At 47.9% G+C, this 9,329-nt stretch overlaps 1 protein-coding gene across 1 annotated transcript in view; it reads right to left on the bottom strand.

Moving 5' to 3' along the window:
* Window positions 1-1,547: 1,547 nt before the first annotated feature.
* Window positions 1,548-9,329, bottom strand: part of LOC137522326 (C-type natriuretic peptide 1-like) — an 89,154-nt gene continuing 81,372 nt past the window's right edge. The window contains exon 3 of the mRNA XM_068242357.1: window positions 1,548-1,994. The gene's annotated coding sequence lies outside the window, so the exon portion shown is untranslated. The remainder of the gene's footprint in view (window positions 1,995-9,329) is intronic.

The following is a 9,329-nucleotide window of genomic DNA, read 5'->3' as shown; positions in this document are numbered from 1 at the left end:
TTCTCAGTCATAAACCTGCAACAAGTCAGTTGACTTATCCCTGGAACAAGCATGCAGCCAGTTGATTCACAGCCCCGGAACAAGCATGCAGCCAGTGGATTCAGAGCCCTGGAACAAGTGTGCAGCCAGTTGAGTCACAGCCCTGGAACAAGCATGCAGCCAGTGGAGTCAGAGCCCTGGAACAAGCATGCAGCCAGTGGAGTCAGAGCCCTGGAACAAGCATGCAGCCAGCATAGGCACACCTGGAACAAGCATGCAGCCAGCATAGTCACACCTGGAACAAGCATGCAGCCAGCATAGTCACACCTGGAACAAGCATGCAGCCAGCATAGTCACACCTGGAACAAGCATGCAGCCAGTGGAGTCACAGCCCTGGAACAAGCATGAAGCCAGCAGAGTCACAGCCCTGGAACTAGCATGAAGCCAGTGGAATCACAGCCCTGGAACAAGCTGGAACAAGCATGCAGCCAGCAGAGTCACAGCCCTGGAACAAGCATGCAGCCAGCAGAGTCACAGCCCTGGAACTAGCATGCAGCCAGTGGAGTCACAGCATCTGATCTGCATGCTCATTCTGGGCTGGTAGTATGAGAGGCAGAACAGTAGCATAGTAGCCAGGGAACCAGCATTGTTTATTAGAGAATAAATAGGGCACCCTCCCTATTCCCCTCACCTTGGTTCCCTTTAGTTGTGTTATCTGCTGTATAATACTGAATACCTGAATACCTGCATTACTGATATAATAGCTGTCTGCCTGCGCTGGTCTATGGATAGCACGATGAATCCTGGCTGGAATGAGATCTTCCACAATCTTCCCATTGCTTGTAAAATGTTCTCTCCCCCTTATCAGTTTGTAAAATGTTCCTCTGCACTTTGTTCTGTTATGTAGATTACATACCTCCCAACATTTTAAACTAAGAAACCGGGACACTGGCCACACCCCTAACCACAACCAACAACACCTCCAAGACACGCCTACCATCGTTTTTTGAAGATTTTTTTTTTTATTAATATTTATGCCCTTATTATTTTTTTTTACTAAATATACCCTCATACACCCTGCCCGTGGGTGGGGAGGAGGGTGAGGATGGGTGCCAAAAAAAGATCCAAGTCCCGGGCGGCAGTGGGCAGCAGTTATAGAAAAATGATCGAGGCGCCAGCCGCGCGTGGTATGCGGGATCCGGCCATATCATTACTACCTCCCTCCCTTGAGATCTGCCCCCCCCCCTGTGTCCCCGTTAGCAGAGTGCGCAGCGAGCGGAGCGGGCTGTCATCTTACCTGCGTCCATGCACGCGTACCGATGTCTTTATCCAGCTTCCTGCTTCCTGTGACGTCACAGGAAGCAGAGTGAAGCCGGACATTGGTACGCGTGCATGGACGCAGGTAATGACAGCCCGCTCCGCTCGCTGCGCACTCTGCTAACGGGGACACAGGGGGGGGGGCAGATCTCAAGGGAAGGAAGGAGGGAGGTAGTAATGATACGGCCGCATCCCGCATACCACGCGCGGCTGGCGCCTCGATCATTTTTTTTTAATGCTGCCCACTGCCGCCGGGACTTGGGGGGCTCATACCGTGACAGCGGGAGAGCCCCCCCAAATCGTGACAGTCCCGACGAGATCGGGACGGTTGGGCCCTCTGAGATTACAATAATCACAGCCCTGTTCTGAGGTTTCATAAAGTCACATTAACATTTAACATGTGTGTTCTGGCTGTAAAGTCCTTGTTCTGCTGCTCATGTAATGCTCAGGAGATCACCCTAAATAATCCAATCCTCCCGTATCGCTGTATCGTGTATGCCGTCCAATCATCTGAGGCCGTCAGAAGGACTTCAGGACATCAGGCTCATAAGTCCAAAGGAAATCTCAGTCTGTTCTTACAAAAGAGGACAATGATGAAGACACAGAGCAGGTTGGGCGGGTGATGTGGCCTGCAGCACGATTACCATCACGTCGTCCGTGAATGAAGAGGAGACACACTGATGGGATGAGCAGGTCACCTGGAAAGGAGGACAGATGTTACTAATCCAGGGAGAGCCTCAGAAGAGCAGGACATTGGGAACATTCAGCTGATAATAATAATAGGGGATGCAGAGATTGTGAGTGCACCAGGGAGCCTGGTCCTGCGGGGCCCACAACAGCTCGCCCACCCCCTGCAGTGGCAATGCTCACCCCTATATGTGCTGAGGATAGTGCTAATCATTCACACCCCAGTGCTTGCTTCTGCTTCACCTCCGGCATAGAGACTGCGGGGCTGCTATCCATGCTGTGTGTCATGTGATGCATGCATGTAGCTGCTATCCATGCTGTGTGTCACGTGATGCATACATGTAGCTGCTAACCATGCTGTGTGTCACGTGATGCATACATGTAGCTGCTATCCATGCTGTGTGTCATGTGATGCATACATGTAGCTGCTATCCATGCTGTGTGTCATGTGATGCATGCATGTAGCTGCTATCCATGCTGTGTGTCATGTGATGCATGCATGTAGCTGCTATCCATGCTGTGTGTCACGTGATGCATACATGTAGCTGCTAACCATGCTGTGTGTCACGTGATGCATACATGTAGCTGCTATCCATGCTGTGTGTCACGTGATGCATGCATGTAGCTGCTATCCATGCTGTGTGTCATGTGATGCATACATGTAGCTGCTATCCATGCTGTGTGTCACGTGATGCATACATGTAGCTGCTAAAGATGCTGTGTGTCATGTGATGCATACATGTAGCTGCTATCCATGCTCTGTGTCAGGTGATGCATACATGTAGCTGCTAACCATGCTGTGTGTCATGTGATGCATACATGTAGCTGCTATCCATGCTGTGTGTCATGTGATGCATACATGTAGCTGCTATCCATGCTGTGTGTCATGTGATGCATGCATGTAGCTGCTATCCATGCTGTGTGTCACGTGATGCATACATGTAGCTGCTATCCATGCTGTGTGTCACGTGATGCATACATGTAGCTGCTAACCATGCTGTGTGTCATGTGATGCATGCATGTAGCTGCTAACCATGCTGTGTGTCATGTGATGCATACATGTAGCTGCTATCCATGCTGTGTCACGTGATGCATACATGTAGCTGCTATCCATGCTGTGTGTCATGTGATGCATACATGTAGCTGCTAACCATGCTGTGTGTCATGTGATGCATGCATGTAGCTGCTATCCATGCTGTGTGTCATGTGATGCATACATGTAGCTGCTATCCATGCTGTGTGTCATGTGATGCATACATGTAGCTGCTATCCATGCTCTGTGTCATGTGATGCATACATGTAGCTGCTATCCATGCTGTGTGTCATGTGATGCATGCATGTAGCTGCTATCCATGCTGTGTGTCACGTGATGCATACATGTAGCTGCTATCCATGCTGTGTGTCATGTGATGCATGCATGTAGCTGCTATCCATGCTGTGTGTCACGTGATGCATACATGTAGCTGCTATCCATGCTGTGTGTCATGTGATGCATGCATGTAGCTGCTATCCATGCTGTGTGTCATGTGATGCATGCATGTAGCTGCTAACCATGCTGTGTGTCATGTGATGCATGCATGTAGCTGCTATCCATGCTGTGTGTCATGTGATGCATGCATGTAGCTGCTATCCATGCTGTGTGTCATGTGATGCATGCATGTAGCTGCTAACCATGCTGTGTGTCATGTGATGCATGCATGTAGCTGCTAACCATGCTGTGTGTCACGTGATGCATACATGTAGCTGCTATCCATGCTGTGTGTCATGTGATGCATGCATGTAGCTGCTATCCATGCTCTGTGTCATGTGATGCATACATGTAGCTGCTATCCATGCTGTGTGTCATGTGATGCATACATGTAGCTGCTAACCATGCTGTGTGTCACGTGATGCATACATGTAGCTGCTATCCATGCTGTGTGTCATGTGATGCATGCATGTAGCTGCTATCCATGCTCTGTGTCATGTGATGCATACATGTAGCTGCTATCCATGCTGTGTGTCATGTGATGCATACATGTAGCTGCTATCCATGCTCTGTGTCACGTGATGCCTACATGTAGCTGCTATCCATGCTGTGTGTCATGTGATGCATGCATGTAGCTGCTATCCATGCTGTGTGTCATGTGATGCATGCATGTAGCTGCTATCCATGCTGTGTGTCATGTGATGCATACATGTAGCTGCTATCCATGCTCTGTGTCACGTGATGCATGCATGTAGCTGCTATCCATGCTGTGTGTCATGTGATGCATACATGTAGCTGCTATCCATGCTCTGTGTCATGTGACGCATACATGTAGCTGCTATCCATGCTCTGTGTCATGTGATGCATGCATGTAGCTGCTAACCATGCTGTGTGTCACGTGATGCATACATGTAGCTGCTATCCATGCTGTGTGTCATGTGATGCATGCATGTAGCTGCTAACCATGCTCTGTGTCATGTGATGCATACATGTAGCTGCTATCCATGCTCTGTGTCATGTGATGCATACATGTAGCTGCTAACCATGCTGTGTGTCATGTGATGCATACATGTAGCTGCTATCCATGCTGTGTGTCATGTGATGCATACATGTAGCTGCTATCCATGCTCTGTGTCATGTGATGCATACATGTAGCTGCTATCCATGCTCTGTGTCACGTGATGCATACATGTAGCTGCTAACCATGCTGTGTGTCACGTGATGCATACATGTAGCTGCTATCCATGCTGTGTGTCATGTGATGCATGCATGTAGCTGCTAACCATGCTCTGTGTCATGTGATGCATACATGTAGCTGCTATCCATGCTCTGTGTCATGTGATGCATACATGTAGCTGCTAACCATGCTGTGTGTCATGTGATGCATACATGTAGCTGCTATCCATGCTGTGTGTCACATGATGCATACTTGTAGCTGCTATCCATGCTGTGTGTCACATGATGCATACATGTAGCTGCTATCCATGCTGTGTGTCACGTGATGCATACATGTAGCTGCTATCCATGCTGTGTGTCATGTGATGCATGCATGTAGCTGCTAACCATGCTCTGTGTCATGTGATGCATACATGTAGCTGCTATCCATGCTCTGTGTCATGTGATGCATACATGTAGCTGCTAACCATGCTGTGTGTCATGTGATGCATACATGTAGCTGCTATCCATGCTGTGTGTCACATGATGCATACATGTAGCTGCTATCCATGCTGTGTGTCACGTGATGCATACATGTAGCTGCTATCCATGCTGTGTGTCACGTGATGCATACATGTAGCTGCTATCCATGCTGTGTGTCACGTGATGCATACATGTAGCTGCTATCCATGCTGTGTGTCATGTGATGCATACATGTAGCTGCTATCCATGCTCTGTGTCATGTGATGCATACATGTAGCTGCTATCCATGCTCTGTGTCACGTGATGCATACATGTAGCTGCTATCCATGCTGTGTGTCACGTGATGCATACATGTAGCTGCTATCCATGCTGTGTGTCATGTGATGCATGCATGTAGCTGCTAACCATGCTGTGTGTCATGTGATGCATACATGTAGCTGCTATCCATGCTGTGTGTCACGTGATGCATACATGTAGCTGCTATCCATGCTGTGTGTCACGTGATGCATACATGTAGCTGCTATCCATGCTCTGTGTCATGTGATGCATACATGTAGCTGCTATCCATGCTGTGTGTCACGTGATGCATACATGTAGGTGCTATCCATGCTGTGTGTCACGTGATGCATACATGTAGCTGCTATCCATGCTGTGTGTCATGTGATGCATACATGTAGCTGCTATCCATGCTGTGTGTCACGTAATGCATACATGTAGCTGCTATCCATGCTCTGTGTCATGTGATGCATACATGTAGCTGCTATCCATGCTCTGTGTCATGTGATGCATGCATGTAGCTGCTAACCATGCTGTGTGTCACGTGATGCATACATGTAGCTGCTATCCATGCTGTGTGTCACGTGATGCATGCATGTAGCTGCTAACCATGCTGTGTGTCACATGATGCATACATGTAGCTGCTATCCATGCTGTGTGTCACGTGATGCATACATGTAGCTGCTATCCATGCTCTGTGTCACGTGATGCATACATGTAGCTGCTATCCATGCTCTGTGTCACGTGATGCATACATGTAGCTGCTATCCATGCTGTGTGTCACGTGATGCATACATGTAGCTGCTATCCATGCTGTGTGTCACGTGATGCATACATGTAGCTGCTATCCATGCTGTGTGTCATGTGATGCATACATGTAGCTGCTATCCATGCTCTGTGTCATGTGATGCATGCATGTAGCTGCTAACCATGCTGTGTGTCACGTGATGCATACATGTAGCTGCTATCCATGCTGTGTGTCACGTGATGCATACATGTAGCTGCTATCCATGCTGTGTGTCACGTGATGCATACATGTAGCTGCTATCCATGCTGTGTGTCACGTGATGCATACATGTAGCTGCTATCCATGCTGTGTGTCATGTGATGCATACATGTAGCTGCTATCCATGCTGTGTGTCACGTGATGCATACATGTAGCTGCTATCCATGCTGTGTGTCACGTGATGCATACATGTAGCTGCTATCCATGATGTGTGTCATGTGATGCATACATGTAGCTGCTATCCATGCTCTGTGTCATGTGATGCATGCATGTAGCTGCTAACCATGCTGTGTGTCACGTGATGCATACATGTAGCTGCTATCCATGCTGTGTGTCACGTGATGCATACATGTAGCTGCTATCCATGCTGTGTGTCATGTGATGCATACATGTAGCTGCTATCCATGCTCTGTGTCATGTGATGCATGCATGTAGCTGCTAACCATGCTGTGTGTCACGTGATGCATACATGTAGCTGCTATCCATGCTGTGTGTCACGTGATGCATACATGTAGCTGCTATCCATGCTCTGTGTCACGTGATGCATACATGTAGCTGCTATCCATGCTCTGTGTCACGTGATGCATACATGTAGCTGCTATCCATGCTGTGTGTCACGTGATGCATACATGTAGCTGCTATCCATGCTGTGTGTCATGTGATGCATACATGTAGCTGCTATCCATGCTGTGTGTCATGTGATGCATGCATGTAGCTGCTAACCATGCTGTGTGTCATGTGATGCATACATGTAGCTGCTATCCATGCTGTGTGTCACGTGATGCATACATGTAGCTGCTATCCATGCTGTGTGTCACGTGATGCATACATGTAGCTGCTATCCATGCTGTGTGTCACGTGATGCATACATGTAGCTGCTATCCATGCTGTGTGTCACGTGATGCATACATGTAGCTGCTATCCATGCTGTGTGTCATGTGATGCATACATGTAGCTGCTATCCATGCTCTGTGTCATGTGATGCATACATGTTGCTGCTATCCATGCTCTGTGTCATGTGATGCATACATGTAGCTGCTATCCACGCTGTGTGTCACGTGATGCATACATGTAGCTGCTATCCATGCTCTGTGTCACGTGATGCATACATGTAGCTACTATCCATGCTCTGTGTCACATGATGCATACATGTAGATGCTATCCATGTTCTGTGTCAGGTGATGCATACATGTAGCTGCTATCCATGCTGTGTGTCATGTGATGCATACATGTAGCTGCTATCCATGCTGTGTGTCACGTGATGCATACATGTAGCTGCTATCCATGCTGTGTGTCACGTGATGCATACATGTAGCTGCTATCCATGCTGTGTGTCATGTGATGCATACATGTAGCTGCTGTCCATGCTCTGTGTCATGTGATGCATACATGTAGCTGCTAACCATGCTGTATGTCACGTGATGCATACATGTAGCTGCTATCCATGCTGTGTGTCATGTGATGCATACATGTAGCTGCTATCCATGCTGTGTGTCACGTGATGCATACATGTAGCTGCTATCCATGCTGTGTGTCACGTGATGCATACATGTAGCTGCTATCCATGTTCTGTGTCACGTGACGCATACATGTAGCTGCTATCCATACTCTGTGTCACGTGATGCATACATGTAGCTGCTATCCATGCTGTGTGTCATGTGATGCATACATGTAGCTGCTAACCATGCTGTGTGTCACGTGATGCATACATGTAGCTGCTATCCATGCTGTGTGTCATGTGATGCATACATGTAGCTGCTATCCATGCTGTATGTCACGTGATGCATACATGTAGCTGCTATCCATGCTGTGTGTCATGTGATGCATACATGTAGCTGCTATCCATGCTGTGTGTCACGTGATGCATACATGTAGCTGCTATCCATGCTGTGTGTCACGTGATGCATACATGTAGCTGCTATCCATGTTCTGTGTCACGTGACGCATACATGTAGCTGCTATCCATACTCTGTGTCACGTGATGCATACATGTAGCTGCTATCCATGCTGTGTGTCATGTGATGCATACATGTAGCTGCTAACCATGCTGTGTGTCACGTGATGCATACATGTAGCTGCTATCCATGCTGTATGTCACGGGATGCATACATGTAGCTGCTATCCATGCTGTGTGTCATGTGATGCATACATGTAGCTGCTATCCATGCTGTGTGTCACGTGATGCATACATGTAGCTGCTATCCATGCTGTGTGTCACGTGATGCATACATGTAGCTGCTATCCATGTTCTGTGTCACGTGACGCATACATGTAGCTGCTATCCATACTCTGTGTCACGTGATGCATACATGTAGCTGCTATCCATGCTGTGTGTCATGTGATGCATACATGTAGCTGCTAACCATGCTGTGTGTCACGTGATGCATACATGTAGCTGCTATCCATGCTGTGTGTCATGTGATGCATGCATGTAGCTGCTATCCATGCTCTGTGTCATGTGATGCATACATGTAGCTGCTATCCATGCTGTGTGTCATGTGATGCATACATGTAGCTGCTATCCATGCTCTGTGTCACGTGATGCATACATGTAGCTGCTATCCATGCTGTGTGTCATGTGATGCATGCATGTAGCTGCTATCCATGCTGTGTGTCATGTGATGCATGCATGTAGCTGCTATCCATGCTGTGTGTCATGTGATGCACACATGTAGCTGCTATCCATGCTCTGTGTCACGTGATGCATGCATGTAGCTGCTATCCATGCTGTGTGTCATGTGATGCATACATGTAGCTGCTATCCATGCTCTGTGTCATGTGACGCATACATGTAGCTGCTATCCATGCTCTGTGTCATGTGATGCATGCATGTAGCTGCTAACCATGCTGTGTGTCACGTGATGCATACATGTAGCTGCTATCCATGCTGTGTGTCATGTGATGCATGCATGTAGCTGCTAACCATGCTCTGTGTCATGTGATGCATACATGTAGCTG

This window comes from Hyperolius riggenbachi, chromosome 6 (genome assembly GCF_040937935.1).
Source record: "Hyperolius riggenbachi isolate aHypRig1 chromosome 6, aHypRig1.pri, whole genome shotgun sequence".
In the NCBI taxonomy this organism is placed as follows: Eukaryota; Metazoa; Chordata; class Amphibia; order Anura; family Hyperoliidae; genus Hyperolius; species Hyperolius riggenbachi.
This window is presented reverse-complemented; position numbering and strand designations above follow the sequence as displayed.